The sequence below is a fragment of the Sapajus apella genome, unplaced genomic scaffold (assembly GCF_009761245.1).
Source record: "Sapajus apella isolate SASKATOON/1434 unplaced genomic scaffold, GSC_monkey_1.0 scaffold248, whole genome shotgun sequence".
NCBI classification, from domain to species: Eukaryota; Metazoa; Chordata; class Mammalia; order Primates; family Cebidae; genus Sapajus; species Sapajus apella.
This window is the reverse complement of record NW_022437188.1, coordinates 229,559-246,406: the sequence shown is the minus strand read 5'-3', so window position 1 is coordinate 246,406 and position 16,848 is coordinate 229,559. Positions and strand designations below refer to the sequence as shown.

Genomic DNA, 16,848 nt, shown 5'->3' with positions numbered 1-16,848 from the left:
AGATCATGGAAAGCTAAGAAGGAGCCTTCCGGCGTTGGATTCAAAGCGGACATATCAGTATGAATACAGAATTTTAAAAATATATATGGCTGGTCCCAAGTCAGGGAAAAGAAATACAAGGGTAGCCTGGAACATTCTGTGGTATCAGAAAGAAGAAAGTACTCAACAACGAATGGAGGCAAGTCAAAAGGACACAGGAGCCAGTCTGAAGGGGCTACCACCAACCAAATTGGGGACAATTTGAGTATCAAAAGTAATAACCACACGGATTTTTCTTTTTCTTTTTTTTTGAGACATTGTCTCGCTCTGTCACCCAGGCTGGAGTACAGCGGGATGATCTCGGCTCACTGCAACCTCTGCCTCCTGAGTTCAAGAGATTCTCCTGCCTCAGCCTGCTGAGTAAGTTGGGACTACAGGCCCCCCACCACCACACCTGGCTAATTTCTGTATTTTTAGTAGAGACAGGGTTTCACCACGTTGGCCAGGCTGGTCTTGAACTCGTGGCCTCAAGCAATCCACCCACCCCAGCCTCCCAAATTGCTGGGATTACAGGCATAAACTGCCACGCCTGGCCCACATGGATTATTTAAAAAAAAAAAATCCATGAGTCCAAAGTGACATTATTATTTTATTTTTAAAAAGAGAGGGAGAGGAGGGACACTGTGGCTTACACCTGTCATCCCAGCACTTTGGGAGGCCAAGGCAGGCAGATCACCTGAAGTCAGGAGTTTGAGACCAGCCAGACCAACATGAAGAAACCCCATCTCTACCAAAAAACACAAAATTAGCCGGGCAAGTTGGAGCATGCCTGTAATCCCAGCTACTCGGGACGCTGAGGCAGGAGAGCTGCTTGAACCCAGGAGGCGGAGGTTGCAGTGAGATCTAGCCATTGCACTCCCGCCTGGGCAACAAGAGTGAAACTCCGTCTCAAAAAAAACAGAGAGGGAGGCTGAGGCAGGTGGATCACTTGAGCTCAAGAGAGTTCGAGACGATCCTGGCCAACATGGTGAAATCCTGTCTACCAAAAAATACAAAAAATAGCCAGGCATGGTAGCACATGCTTGTAGTCCCAGCTACACAGGAACCTAAGGCAGGAGAATCACTAGAACCCTGCAGGCAGAGGCTACAGTAAGCCAAGATCGTGCCACTGCACTGCAGCCTGGGCGACCGAGGGAGACTCTGTCTAAAAAAAAAAAAAATGAAAAGAAAAGGAAAGAAAGAACATCATGTGCCTCCTGCTATGCTGTGCACAGAAAGTCTCAAGGTCATGAATGAATACAGTTGCCAAAGTAATGTTTAATCTGAAAATAATTGTGAAAAAACAATCCAACAAATTCAGATTGTGGGAAATTCTACAAGACAACTGCTAATGTCATGAAAGACAGAAATATGCAGAGGGAATTTATCTAAATTAATGGAGATAAAAGAGACATGCAGCCAAATGCAATGGGGAATCCTTTCATGGATCCTGGATTTTAAAATCACAGCTATAAAGGACATTTTTAGGACGACTAGAGAAACTTGAATATAGACTGCATAGTAGATACTACTGTTCACTGTTAAATTTCTTGGATATTGTGTGTATGTATGTGTGTGTGTGTGTATTTCCTTCCTTCCTTCCTTCCTTCCTTCCTTCCTTCCTTCCTTCCCTCCTTCCCTCCCTCCCTCCCTCCTTCCTTCCCTTCTTCCTTCCTTCCCTCTCTCCCTCCCTTCCTTCTTTTTTGAAACAGGGTCTCACTGTTGCGCCCAGGCTAGAGTGCAGCAGCACAATCATGGTTCACTACAGCCTCGATCTCCTGCCTCAAGAGATCCTCCCATCTCAGTCTCTGTCTCCTGAGTAGCTGGGACTACAGGCACATGCCATCATGCCTGGCTAATTTTTGTATTTTTTTCAGAGAGATGGTTGCCCAGGCTGAGCTTGAAGTTCTGGGCTCAAGAGATTCACCTGCCTTGGCCTCTTAAAAGTGCTGGGATTACAGCTGTGAACCACCATGCCAGCCTAGAGACCATCTTTGTTCTTAGAAGATACAGGCTGGTCTTTAGAAGCAGTGTCTGGGCCAGGTGCGGTGGCTCACACCAGTAATCTCAGCACTTTGGGAGGCCAAGGTAGGCGGATCACCTGAGGTCAGGAGTTCAAGACCAGTTTGGCCAATATGGTGAAACTCCATCTCTACAAAAATACAAAAATTAGCCAGACATGATGCCGAGTGCCTGTAATGCTAGCTACTTGGGGAGAAGCACTGAGGTGGGAGAATCACTTGAACCCAGGAAGGGGAGGTTGCAGTGAGCCGAGATGGCACCCTTGCACTCCAGCCTGGGTGACAGAGACTCTATCTCAAAAAAAAAAAAAAATAGGGCCGGGCGCGGTGGCTCAAGCCTGTAATCCCAGCACTTTGGGAGGCCGAGGTGGGTGGATCACGAGGTCAAGAGATCGAGACCATCCTGGTCAACATGGTGAAACCCCGTCTCTACTAAAAATACAAAAAATTAGCTGGGCATGGTGGCGCGTGCCTGTAATCCCAGCTACTTGGGAGGCTGAGGCAGGAGAATTGCCTGAACCCAGGAGGCAGAGGTTGTGGTGAGCCGAGATCACGCCATTGCACTCCAGCCTGGGTAACAAGAGCAAAACTCCGTCCCCCCCGAAAAAAAAAAAAAAAAAAAATAGAAGCAGTTTCTGGTATGTAACTTCCTTCTGAATGGTTCTGAAAAAAAGTTTTATACACATACATAAAGCAGAAACAGGCATGGTGGTGTGTGCCTGCAGTTTCAGCTACATGAGGAGCTAAGGCAAGACGATCACTTGTGCCCAGGTGTTTGAGGCTTCAGTGAACAACAGAGGAAAACCCTGTCTTTAAAAAAGCAAAAATAGGCTGGGCGCAGTGGTTCACACCTGTAACCCTGGCACTTTGGGAGGCTGAGGTGGGCGGATCGCCTGAGGTCAGGGGAGTTCGAGGCTAGCCTGACCAACGTGGAGAAACCCATCTCTACTAAAAATACAAAAATTAGCTGGGCATGGTGGCCAATGCCTATAATTCCAGCTACTCAGGAGGCTGAGGTAGAAGAATTGCTTGAACCCGGGAGGTGGAGGTTGCGGTGAGCCGAGATCGTCCCATTGCATTCCAGCCTGGACACAAGAGAGAAACTCCGTCTCAAAAAAAAAAAAGTAAAAATAAAAGATAAAGCAAATGCTCCAAAATATAACAATTGATGGCAGAAAGGTATAAAGTTGTTCACTGCATTATTCTTTTTTTTTTTTTTAGCACATACCTGTAATCCCAGCACTTTGGGAGGCTGAGGCGGGCAGATCTCAAGGTCAAGAGATCAAGACTATCCTGGCCAAAATGGTGAAACCCCTTCTCTACTAAAAATACAAAAATTAGCTGGGTGTGGTGGCTCACGCCTGTAGTCCCAGCTACTTGGGAGGCTGAGGCAGAAGAATCACTTGAACCTGAGAGGCAGAGATTGCAGTGAGCCAAGATAGTGCCACTGCACTCCAGCCTGGCGACAGAGCGAGACTCCATATCAAAAAAAAAAAAAAAAAAAAAAAAAAAGGATAGGTCTCTGTCACTCAGGCTGGAATGCAGTGGCACAATCATAGCTCACTGCAGCCTCGAACTCCTGGGCTCAAGCAATCCTCCCACCTCAGCCTTCTAAGTAGCTGGGACTACAGGTGTGTACCATACCCAGCTAATTTTTTAAATTTTTGTAGAGACAAGGGTCTTGCTATATTGCCCAAGCTGGTCTCAAACTCCTGGGCTCACACGATCTGCCTGCCCTGGCTTCCCAAAGTGCTAAGATTATAGGCATGAGGTCACTGTGCCCAGCCCATTGCCCTATTATTTAAACTTTTTTGTAGCTTTGAAATTTTTCAAAATAAAAAGTTGGGGGGAATTATACATATCTGTATTTGACAATATACACACAAAGAAAATCTGGAAGGCTATCAAGAAAAAAATATGGTAATTGTGGCTCCCTGGCGAGCAAAGAAACTGAATGGACTAGATGGGAAGCAGAATTTTTACTATATATCTGTATACCATTTCCATGTAACTGATGACATCATCAATTTTAAGATAGACCATTATTTTATTGACCAAAAGTAAGAAAAATTTGCAGGCCAGGCACCATGGCTCATGCCTATAATCCCAGCACTTTGAGAGGCTGAGGTGAGCGGATCACTTGAGGTCAGGAGTAAGAGGCCAGCCTGGCCAACACAGTGAAACTCTTTTTTTTTTCTTTTCTTTTTTTTTTTTTTTTGTGGTGGAGTTTCACTCTTGTTACCCAGGCTGGAGTGCAATGGTGCGATCTCGGCTCACTGCAACCTCCGCCTCCTGGGTTCAGGCAATTCTCCTGTCTCAGCCTCCTGAGTAGCTGGGATTACAGGCACACGCCACCATGCCCAGCTAATTTTTTGTATTTTTAGTAGAGACGGGGTTTCACCATGTTGACCAGGATGGTCTCGATCTCTTGACCTCGTGATCCACCCGCCTCGGCCTCCCAAAGTGCTGGGATTACAGGCTTGAGCCACCGCGCCCGGCGAAACTCTTTTTTTTGAAACGAAGTTTTGCTTTTGTTCCCCAAGCTGGACTGCAATGGCATGATCTCTGCTCACTGCAACCTCTGCCTCCTGGGTTCAAGCGATTCTTCTGTCTCAGCCTCCCGAGAAGCTGGGATTACAGGCGCGTGCCATCACGCTCGGCTAATTTTTTGTATTTTTAGTAGAAACAGGGTTTCACCATATTAGCCAGGATAGTCTTGATCTCTTGACCTTGTGATCTGCCTGCCTCAGCCTCCCAAAGTGCTGAGATTACAGGTGTGAGCCACAGTGCCCGGCGGTGAAATTCCATCTCTACTAAAAATATAAAAATTAGCTGGGTGTGATGGTATGCACCTGTAATCCCAGCTACACAGGAGGCTGAGGCAGGAGAATCACTTGAGTCCAGGAGGCAGAGGTTACAGTGAGCCGCGATTGTGCCACTGCACTCTAGCCTGAGTGACTGAGCCAGACTCCATCTCCAAAAAAAAAACAAAAGCCAAAAAATTGCCAATTTGTTAACTGTGAGATGCCAGAAATTTTAAAACACAGGGATGAAATTATTTTCAGAAATTTCAAAATGTTCATCTTAGAAATGAAGACATTTGGAACATCTTTGTGAACTGTAAATCATGTAAATGCATTATCTGTTCAAAAAATGAAACATCAGCCAGGCACGGTGGCTCACGCCTGTAATCCTAGCACTTTGGGAGGCTGAGGCGGGTGGATCACCTGAGGTCAGTTCAAGACCAGCCTGGCCATCATGGTGAAACCCCATCTTTAATTAAAAAAAAAAAGAAAGAAACATCTAGAAAGTCAAGCAGAAAAAAAGCAGAATAGGATAGTTGGGAATGAGAAGGAGCAGCTGATGAGGCAAGAGGAAAGCCCTGAGATTGTGGAGTCTCCACAGTCAGGGGCAGAGACTGGACAAATGTGACAATGGCACTGAGGGCTCCCATATGAAAGGATGGGACTACCGGGACTAATGTGTTCATGACACTAGCAACATCCAGTCAGCTGTGAATCCAGCAAGAATCGTTTTGGTGGTGACAGCAGCAGCCAATTTAGAGCAAGGTGAACAGCAGATAAACTGAGCGCAAGTGCAGACAGGTCTCTGGAGAAGCCTGGTTGAGAACAGAGATCGAGTACTACCTGGGTAGGATAGGGGGGTAGGAGAGGACCCAGGGAGGGCTGCAGCTGGGGGTCATTTAAGATGGAAATAAGCCAGAGATGTGTAGGATACATAGAAGGGTTGCAAATACAGTAGAGAGACAGAGGTTACCTGATAGAGAACGCCTCTAAAGAGGAAGACACAGGGGCTCCAGTGCAAGGAGGTGGACAAGGCTTGATCCTCACAGGTGGGAAGCCGAGCAGGATGCAAGCAAATGCAGGCAGGTTTGAGGCCTTCGGTGGGCAGTGAAAGAGTCCCGGATGTCTTCTTCAATTTTCTTTTTTTTTCTCTCTCTTTTTTTGTTTTTGGAGACAGAGTCTTGCTCTGTCACCCAGGCTGGAGTGCAGTGGCATGATCTCAGCTCACTGCAACCTCCGCCTCTCAGGTTCAAGCGGTTCTCCTACCTCAGCCTCCTGAGTAGCTGGGACTACAGGTGCATGCCACCATTCCCAGCTAATTTTTGTATTTTTAGTAGAGATGGGGTTTCACTGTGTTAGCCAGGATGCTCTCGATCTCCTGACCTCGTGATCCATCTACCTCGACTTCCCAAAGTACTGGGATTACAGGTGTGAGCCACGGCACCCAGCATCTGCTTCAATTTTGTTTTATTCTTTTTATTTTCACAGGTGTTGATTTTTTTTAATTTTCTTTATTTTCACAGGCATTGAATTTTGTTTTATTTTTTATTTGAGACAGGGTCTGGCTTTATTGCCCAGGCTGGAGTGCAGGGGTGCGATCACAGTTCACTGCAGCCTCAACCTCCTACGTTCAATCCAACCTTCCACCTAAGCCTCCCAAGTAGCTGAGACTACAGGTGCATGCCACCATGCACAGCTAATTTTTTGTTTTGTTTTTGGTAGAGATGATGTTTCACCATGTTGCCTAGGTTAGTCTTGAACTCCTGGACTTCAGAGATCCACCCGCCTCAGCCTCCCAAAGTGCTGGGATTACAGATATGAGCCACCGCACCCAGCCCAATTTTCTCTGGGATAGAGGAGACAAGATCAAGATGAGAGGGAGGAGGTAAGTGCAGAGGACCCAGCTAAATCAAGGAGCAATTGTGACACAGCCTAAGCACTCTGGGAGAGCAGACTCAGAAAGCTGTGGGAACACAGAACACCTCGCTGGTCTGTCTTACAGGAGTCAAGGATGGCTTCACAGATACTGGAGCTGAATCCTTAACAAGGAATAGGGAGTTGGCCAGGGAAAGAGAATCAGGAAAGCAGGTGTGAAGGCCAGAAGAGCAATAGCGTGGCATACTTAAGGAACGGAAAGAGGCAGAGCAAAGATGACTCTCAAAGTGGAGGGAGCAAAAACAGGGTTGAAAGGTAAACGGGGCTAGGTCATATTGGCCTTGAAGGCCATGAGCAGGATTTGGACTTTGTCCTCAGAGTCACGGGAGCCACGGAAGGATTCTATTCTTTTTCTCCTTAAAAAAATGGCCTTGGCCAGGCACGGAGGCTCATGCCTGTAATCCCATCACTTTGGGAGGCCAAGGCAGGTGAATCACAAGGTCAAGAGATCGAGACCATCCTGGCCAACATGGTGAAACCCCGTCTCTATTTAAAAAAAAAAGAAAAAAAATGGCCTTAAAGGTTTTTAAAATATGCCTGGCACGGCGTCATGTGCCTGTAGTCCCAGCTACTCAGGAGGCTGAGGCGGGAGGTCTGTGTGAGCCCAGGAGTTGGATGCTACAGTGAGCTATGATTGCACCTGTGAATAGTCATTGCACTACAGCCTGGGCAACATAGTGAGACCTCATCTCTAAATTAATAAGTTAATTAATATGTTGCTTTATAGCTATGTGTAAAAATATATGCTTTTTTTTTTTTTTAGACAGAGTCTCTCTCTCTGTTGCCAGGTGCCAAGCTGGAGTGCAGTGACATGATCTCGGCTCACTGCAACCTCCTCCTCCCGGGTTCAGGCAATTCTCCTGCCTCAGCCTCCCAAGTAGCTGAGACTACAGGCACACGCCTCTACGCCCAGCTAATTTTTGTATTTTTAGTAGAGACGGGGTTTCACCATGTTGGCCAGATGGTCTCGATCTCTTAACCTCATGATCCGCCCACCTCGGCCTCCCAAAGTGCTGGGATTACAGGCGTGAGCCACCATGCCCGGCATTTTTAAAAATCTAAGTGCATAAAGTAGAAAAGTCCTCCCAAAACCCACCGTCTCAGATTCCACCCCTTTAACAGTCTAATCTTTAGGTCTGGGGGATTTTGTAGGCTTTTCATTTTTAATGTACATAGAAGCACATGTGACAAAAATGAGATCATTCCACACATCCTGTTTTATAACCTGTATTTTTCCACTCAACAATACCTCATGCAAGTTTTTCAAGTCAATGAATACAGATCTATCTAGATCTTTTTGATGACTGGTCAACTGGGTCAACGACGTCCATGGTCAGGAAGCAGTCAGATGACAAGTTGACATGGCAATCGGGAAGTGTTTCATTTTATTTATTTATTTTTTTATTGCTTCGAGATGGAGTCTCACTCTGTCACCAGGCTGGAGCACAGTGGCGAGATCTCAGCTCACTGCAACATCTGCCCCCCGGGGTTCAAGCAATTCCCCTGCCTCAGCCTTCTGAGTAGCTGGGACTACAGGAGCGCACACCCGGCTATGTTTTTGTATTTTAGGAGAGACAAGGTTTCACCATGTGGGCCAGCATGGTCTCGATCTTCTGACCTTGTGATCCGCCCGCCTTGGCCTCCCAAAGTGTTCGGATTATTACAGGCATGAGCCACTGTGCCCAGCCAGGAAGTGTTTTATTACACTAGCAAAATTGAATCAGCTGTGAGCTCTGTGGCTTCAGGGAAGTGGGAGGGGAGAAGCCAAGCTGCCAAGAAATTAGGAAAATAATCAGGAAGAAGAGACAGGTCTAGCAGATGGGTCTTTCAAAAAGCTTGGCTGAATTTTTTTTTTTTTTTTTTTTTTTTTTTGAGACGGAGTTTCACTCTTGTTGCCCAGGCTGGAGTGCAATGGTGCAATCTCAGCTCACTGCAACCTCTGCCTCCCAAGTTTAAGTGATTCTCCTGCCTCAGCCTCCCTAGTTAACTGGGATTACAGGCATGCGCCACCATGCCCAGCTAATTTTGTATTTTTAGTAGAAATGGTCAGGCTGGTCTCCATGTTGATCAGGCTGGTCTCGAACTCCCAACCTCAGGTAATCCACCTACCTCAGCCTCCCAAAGTGCTGGGATTACAGGGGTGAGCCACCTCACCCGGCCCCTGCTGAAATTTTAATACATATACACAGAATATCTGAGACAACACTGAAACATTACACACCAAAGGATTAATAGTAGCTGCCTCTTGGCTGGGCAAGGTGGTTCACATCTGTAATCCCAACACTTTGGGAGGCCGAGGTGGTTGAATCACTTGAGGTCATGGGTTCGAGACCAGCCTGGCCAACACAGTGAAATGCCTTCTCTACTAAAAATACAAAAAAATTAGCCAGGCATGGTGGTGCACACCTGTAATCCCAGCTACTTGGGAGGCTGAGAAGGGAGAATTGCTTGAACCCAGGAGGTGGAGGTTGCAGTGAGCCAAGATCATGCCACTGTACTTCAGCCTGAGCGACAAAAGCAAGATTCCATCTAAAAAAAAAATAAATAAAAATAAATAAATAAATAAGTAGTTGTCTCTTGATAGTGGGATAAGTTACTGGTTTTCTTTCTTTTCTTTTTTCTTTTTATTTCCACTGTAGCCTGGATTATATGTATACTTTTTAAGACAGAGTCTCGCTCTGTCACCCAGGCTGGAGTGGAGTGGCATGATCTCAGCTCACTACAACCTCTGCCTCCCGGGTTCAAGCGATTCTCCTGCCTCAGCCTCCTGAGTATCTGGGACTATGGGTGCGCACCACCATGCCCAGCTAGTTTTTGTATTTTTAGTGGAGGCTGGGTTTCGCCATGTTAGTCAGGCTGGTCTCGAACTCCTGACCTCAAGATCCACCCACCTAAGCCTCCCAAAGTGCTGGGATTACAGGCATGAACCACCGCACCCGGCCGTTTTCTTTATTTTCTAAAATTTCTACAGTGGTCATATATCCATCTTTTGTAGTAAGACAACGTCATAGGTTTAAAATGGCAGCAGTGAGAGGAGGACACAGAGTTAGAAAAGCTTTTCCCAGAATAGAAGACTTGAGCATATTTATAAGGTTGGAGGGAGTTATTAAGGGAAATAGCAGAGAGACTGATGGACGATGGTACCTTGGGAGAAAGGCTGGGTGGGCATCCATAGCACAGATCGGGTGCGTCACACCAGGAATCTCCTTCTACTGGGATTTGAGAGAAATGTAGAAACATGGGGTGGTTCCTCCTCCCCCCGACCACACCACAACCACCCTCTACATGAGCAAAGGGCTTGGGCAGAGTAGTCCAGCTTGGAATACTCCTCCCATGGAATAGAAAGGGGAACTGATGGGAGCGAAGAGAGGGGTTTCTAGAAGTGATGGAGGGTCGGCTGAGACTGGAGACCCTTCCTGGCAGCTGGGGTGACATACGGGCAAAGTGGCATAGTAGTTGAGGGCATGGGGTTCAGAAAGAACACAGAAAAGGTAAATCATGAGACAGAGAAAATGGAGGTGTCTGAGGATCTGAGGTCTCCTTGAGGTCACAGAGCAGATAAAGCAGAAGTTGGACTGTGGTCAGAGAGGGATACTGGAGTTTAAGATTTCAGAGGTGGCCACATGCCAGTGAGGACCACATTTGGGTGTAGTTGGTTAAAATGGTGCCTAAAAGAGGTACTACCTCCCCTGAGAAAATGGAAGGTGGAGTGGGAGACTGCGGCCCAGCACTAATGACCTCCAGGAGAACGAGGAAGCAGGAGGAGAGGAGAAAACAACCAAGATGCAGGGGCCTCAAAGGAGGAGTCTCCTCCCTACCTGGGCTCTAGCCTAACCCCTGTCCCTGGTCCCAGGCAATCTCCCAAAAGTCTGCCTACCGTTCCAAAGAAGTCAGTGCAGCAAAGTATGAATGATTCAGAGCAGAAACCAGGGCACAGGGCAAAGCTGCCTTATTTGTACATAAAGATTACAGCAGAGAGAATCTGCGGCTTGAGAGGGCGGTAGAAGACTAGGGTCACAGAAATGGAAGGTTCCAGGCTTCTCTGCCCTTGTTTCAGGGCAAGCCTTGGAAATGGGTGGCAGGGGGTTGGAGGGGAAGACAGAAATCACTGGCCTCTACAAATCAAAGTTCTCTCTTTTTTCTTTTCTTTTTCTTTTCTTTTTTTTTTTTTTTGAGATAGAGTCTCACTCTGTTGTCCAGGCTGCAGTGCAGTAGCACGATCTCAGCTCACTGCAACCTCCACCACCCAGGTTCAAGCGATTCTCCTGCCTCGGCTTCCCTAGTAGGTGGGATTACAGGCATGTGCCACCACGCCCAGCTAATTTTTGTATTTTTAGTAGAGATGAGGTTTCACCATGTTGGCCAGGTTGGTCTTGAACCCCTGACCTCAGGTGATTCACCTGCCTTGGCCTCCTAAAGTGCTGGGATTACAGGCATGAGCCACCATGGCTGACCAAACCAAAATTCGTGGACTACAAAACAGAAAAAGCAGCAATCTGCTCAACTGATAATCTTTTATAATGGGGAGGGGGGGCTACATATCCCTCCAAAGATGTAGGCCTATGGAAATGCCTCCTTAATTATCAGTAAGACAGTAGATAATACCTGAATTTTGTTCAAGAAATCCTGACTATAATGTATTCCATTTCTTATTGAGAAGATAGGAGGACAGACCCCCCCCCAACAGTGGGGAGATTGAGGCCCCCAGGAGCAGAAAAGAGTCAAGCCTGGCCTCAGATCAGGCCAGAGCCCTAGGGCTAACTCCAGGGCTCCCTGCTCACCAGTATGGGCCCCTCATCCCTGGTACAGAAATGGTCATTCCTTTCTGCTGCCCAGAGCCAGCCTGCTAAGATGGAAGTTTCCCCCTCCTGCTCTACCTCCAGTCCCCTCATCCCACTCCTAGCCCCATCTTCTGCCCTGAAATCCCAGAACTATGAATAATCCTCAGAAGGACTATGAATAATCCTCAGAAAACAGCAGTCTCCTGACCATGCTATCCTTGTCCTACTGATGACTCTGAAGTAGCCTCCTACAGATCCTCTGCCTGGCATTCAGGGCTTTGTGCCCATCAGCTACAAACCTCCCTCCCCACCACCTTTTGCTGCTCACAGGCTGACCTGCCTCCTACGTTCCCAGCCCCATGCAGATCATCTCCAGCCATTCCTTCTGCTTCTAGTGCCCCTGAACTGGCAGCACTATCAGCTCCTCTAAGTCCTGCCATCTTCTCACATCCCACCCCTTCTGGGAAGCCTTTCCAGACATTGGTGCTCTGCATCCCACTGCATACATTCTGAGTCAATCATTGGGCACTTAAGTGTTCACGTATTCTCCCATAATCTCTCCCTCACTCCCTCCTGGATGGAGTTTCCAGGAGGGACCCAGCACAGAGCACAGCCAATCCATATACTTGCTTAAGACTCCCTTGGACACTCTCCCAAGGGGTGGGAGAGAGACAATTAACGCCCTCCCCCAATCAGGCTAAGCCCAAAGCTGCTGTCAAACCTGCTGTATCACACTTCCTCTGAGAAACCTTCTGAAATTCCTGTCTGGCAGCAGGGAAGGAAGTGCAGCCTGTAAAGGAAATGCTATGGAGGGCAAGAGGTGGGGACAGGGAGAGGGAGGCAGAGGGATGGGGGAGGAAAGGAAAAGGAAGAGGGAGAAGAATGGGGGGATGCTCTAAACTAGAACAAGGAGCATCCTAGAGGGAGGTCACTACTTAGTCCTATTATTTCATCCCTCTAGAAAGGTGCTAGCAAAGAGACGCCGGGAATGGGGAATCAACTTGGCTTGGAGGTGGCCAGCCAGGAAAAAAGGTTAAAGAAACAGCCACAGAGCCCAAGATCTCTGTCTAGAACTCCCCTCCTGGGACCCCACCAACTCTCCAAGGGGTTTGCTAAACCTAAGACCCTCTTTCAGGAGCCCATTCACCAGACAGCCGCCTCTCAGATCTGGAGACTTTGCCCTAATACTCACCAAGCCCAGAACAAACCTAAGTTGGCAAAACCTGTGTAGCCCCAAACAAAATCTCTGCCAATCATGCCCCTGCAAGAACCGTTCCCCTCTTTCAGAGCCCTGCTCAGAGCCCTGCTCCATGGAGGCAGAACGTGTAGGGTACAGGTTGCAAATTTTTCCACACTGTGCCACCCCATGGGCAGTCACATGGCTGAGCTCCCAGGCTCAGCCCCCAACAGCTGTGCTAGTTCCCATCCCTGTGCCTTTGCCCATACAGTCTCCTGGAATGTCCTCTCTTGCCTCTCCTCCCACCCAAATCCCATCACCCCTGGAAGTCTCCCGTTCGCTGGCTGTCACCTCTCTTTCTCTCTGTGTCCCTGGGAAAGTCGGCCAGGCCCTCACTGATCTCCCCATCGGGAAGCTGAGACATTAACGGTGTAAACCGCCTGTGATGGTGAATGCTCAGGCCCAGTCTCTACTTGGTTCCTCCAACCCCCAGACCAGGAGCTCCCCGAGGTGGGGGACAGGGATCGGTCCCCAAACGCCTCACCGCCATTCTCATGACCGACTCCGGCCACCGTTGAAATGAGCTATATCCAGCGCCCCTAACTCACCACCCAAAGCCCTGACAGAGCCCGCCCTGTGACCTGGGCCAGCGCACCCGTTCCCCAGCAACCCTGGGGCGGCTGAGGCCCGCAGTCCAAAGGTCGGTCGCCCCAAGGAGGTGAGGGAAGTCAACCCAGGTCCACCTGCAGGCGCTAGTTGCAATGAAAGACCCAAAGGAGGCCACCAGCACACCCTTGCAGTCGCCCCCATCCCCGGCCGCGCGCGCCATCTCCAGAAGGCCGGTTTCCAGGGAACGCCAGGTGGGGCTGGGGGGGATGGATGGCCCAAAGCTCAGGCTCCAGATCCAGGGTCTGACGTCACCCAAAGGCCCAGTTCCCTCTGCGGGAGCCACAGATGGGGATGGGAGAGGTTGGGGGGCTGGGTGCGCCCTGAGCGCTCTTCCCCAGCCCCGAACAGGAAAGGTCACCTCCACTCCCACCTCTCCAGCAGTTCGGCCTGCTCCTTGCATCCAAAGGTGAAGTGTAGGGGGTAAAAGCTGCAGCCAGCGATCCCTACCCTTCTCGCCCCGCGCCCAGCTTCCCTGCAAAGCTCTCCTCCCAGCCTTCATGCCCAGACTCACCTGCCGCGGCCGTTAGGCTGCCGAAAGGCCGCCGCGCTGCGCTGAGCTGCGCTGAACCGAGAGATGCGGCGCGGAGCCGGCCGCGAGCCGCTCCAGGGCTGGAGGCGGGGAGCGCGCGCGCGCGCGCCCGGGGCCGTCTCCGCGCGCTCCCACGCCGCCACAACCTGCAGCAGCCACTCTCGCGAGACTTCCGCCTCACTCCCAGGGCCGCTCCTCCTGAGCTCGCGAGAAGGACGACCCGGCCGCCCCATCACCTTGCAGGAGCTGTCCGAGGTGCTAGTTCTCGGGCCCCTGCCGGATCAGGTGGTTGACGGACACCTCAGGGACAACAGCATGGCGAGTAGGCGGAAGGAAGAGATCCAGAGATGGGAGCCTGGCACCTGCAGCCAGAGCCTCAGCTTCCACATCTGTAAACTGGGGAGAATAACCTCCCATGCCGATGCCAGTAGCCTCTGGGACGTGCCAGAAAGGAGTGAGAAAGAGCAGAGTTCGGTGACTGCGGAAGGCCCGTCAGCTCTGCAGGCGCAGGGGGACAGAGAGAACAGAGGACAGAAGATTGGAGATGATACACAGACAAGGACACAGATACACGGAAAGACAGACGTAGAACGATGGGAAAGAAGAGCCACAAACACAGAGACAGCGACACACGGAGAGAGAGACTGAGATGAGAGATCAAGGCCTGGAGAGAAAAAATACATGGAAAGATAATATGGGTAATGGAGCATAGTGAAGCAAGAAAGAGACGGGAAACGGGGACAAATTACGCAAAGGAACAGGGAGAGAGAGGCTTAGAAAAAGGGACTCAGAAAAAAACAGTGAAAGAGTGCATATGTAGAGATGAAGACCCAGAGAGTAAAGGCCAGGGTAAATGTTTAAAAACCCAGAACGTTGGAGGGCTAAGAGAGACTCACTTGGAGAAACGGGTTGGGAGTGAAGACAGGCTTTTTATTGTGATCGGTGTTTACATAGTAAACCTCCTGTGAGATCTCTACAGCCAGGGCCACTCTCTTGCTGCTGGCCAATTTCTCCTTCCCCCACACCATACCCTTCACTCCTACCTCCCACCCACACCATCCTAGGCCTGGAAGGGGGCCTCAGTGGGTGGGAGACACAGCAGAGATTCTTTGCCTAGAATAAGGGCCCATTGTCTGGCTGCAGCCTGCCAGGAGTGGGGCCTCACTCCCACAGCTGGCATGAAAAGGGGGTGGGAGTGAAAAAAGGCAGACAAGAACTAGTGTGGCAGAGGGGAAATGGAGGGAGAGAGCCTTGGTGCCTGGGAAGGGCTGAGCAGGAAGCATAATCCCGCCACAAGGCCAACCAGGAAGGAAGGGTCCTGGGCTCCAGGTCAGGACAACTGGGTTCTCTGTCAGTCCTATCTCTGGTTCACCCACATGAACACTGCTCTCTGTCCCTGCTATAATTCAAGCCAAGGCTGATTTACGGAGCTGTGGCGAGGAGCCAATGAGATGACAAACGGAAACCAATGGAAGTGATCAAGCTTAGCTGCTATAGGAAAAATGTTGGGAATTCACGTGGGCCTCAGGAAAGATATAGGGGTTCGCATGGGCCTTTAGGAGAGAGATCTGGGGTCCACACTAGGATCCACACTGGGGTCCACATGGAAGATGTCTGGGAACCACATGGAATTGACAGGACATATCTTGTGGTTCATGTAGGTCCTGCAAGGGAAATGTTGTGATTCCCATTTGATGACCACAGACAAGTTTTCTCCAATCAGAAGAATCAGAAGGGTCTCCTATTTGGCAAACAACTCACATAGGAAGAGTGAGCAAGCAGGTCCAAAGTCAGAATCCCATCTTTGTCCCAGTAGATTGTACCTTCCCTATTTAGGTACATGAAAGGGAACAATGCTACCAGTAGTAACAATCATTTAAACAAATGTTTACTTAATAGGCATTTGCTGGTTACCTACTATGAGAAGCAGGATACAGCATTCAAGAATATGAACCTAGAAGGCAGATCTTGCCCCGTCCCTGCAGTGTGAATTTGAGCAAGGTACTAATCCTCACTGAACCTTAGTTTTTCACATATATAAAATAAGGATGGTGAGAATGGGACCTATGTCTTAGCGTTCTTGTGAGGATGAAATGAATTTACATACGCAGACACATGTAATATATGGGACTGCCTGGCACACAATAATTATTTAATCATCTGTAAATGGATGGATGAAACCATTTTTTAAAATAAAAAATAAAGTATTTAGGCCACACACAGTAGCTCATGCCTGTAATCCCAGCACTTTAGGAGACTGAGGCAGGTGGATCATTTGAGGTCAGGAGTTCGAGAACAGCCTCGCCAATATAGTGAAACTCCATCTCTACTAAAAATACAGAAATAGACAGGCATGGTGGCATGCACCTGTATTTCCAGCTACTCAGGAGGCTGAGGCATGAGAATCGCTTGAACCCAGGAGGCAAGGTTGCAGTAAGCCAAGATCACGCCACTGCACTCCAGCCTAGGTGACAGACCAAGACTTCATCACAAATAAATAAATAAATAAAATAAAGTATTTAATGGTTCTAGCTCAGACTGTGTGGCAGGCACTGGAGACATGTCTTTGTGTTGGTGGAGGGCTGGAGTGAGAGAGCCTGTACCAAACCATGCAGTAACACATTTCAAGCTTCTTTGCAGATGTGGAGAATGTCACATCTGCTCATATGCCATTATTCAAAGCAAGTCACATGGGAAAGCCCAAAATTAATTTATGGGGGCCAGGGAAATATGCTATCTATACAGGATGCCAGAGAAGTCACATGAAAAATGGTGGAGACATTTAATCCCATTGGAGAGGAGGCAAGTAACTGGAAGCAGGAACCCAGTCAATCAATGTTCCACAGGGCCAGCTCCAGGCTGCTTATCTTTCCCTACCTATGTCCGAATGAGTCATGTTCATCCAAGAGTCTCT

General features: G+C 48.9%; 1 protein-coding gene across 2 annotated transcripts in view; it reads right to left on the bottom strand.

The window, feature by feature from the left end:
• The window catches only part of SCAMP5 (secretory carrier membrane protein 5), a 27,473-nt gene extending 13,421 nt beyond the window's left edge, over positions 1–14,052 (bottom strand). The window contains exons 1-2 of one of the 2 annotated variants that reach the window (XM_032271764.1): positions 13,917–14,042; positions 12,281–12,363 (exon numbers count right to left, since the gene is read on the bottom strand). The gene's annotated coding sequence lies outside the window, so the exon portion shown is untranslated. Of the gene's footprint in view, positions 1–12,280; positions 12,364–13,916 lie in introns of both variants that reach the window. The other variant, XM_032271762.1, reaches the window with a different exon arrangement.
• Positions 14,053–16,848: the final 2,796 nt, after the last annotated feature.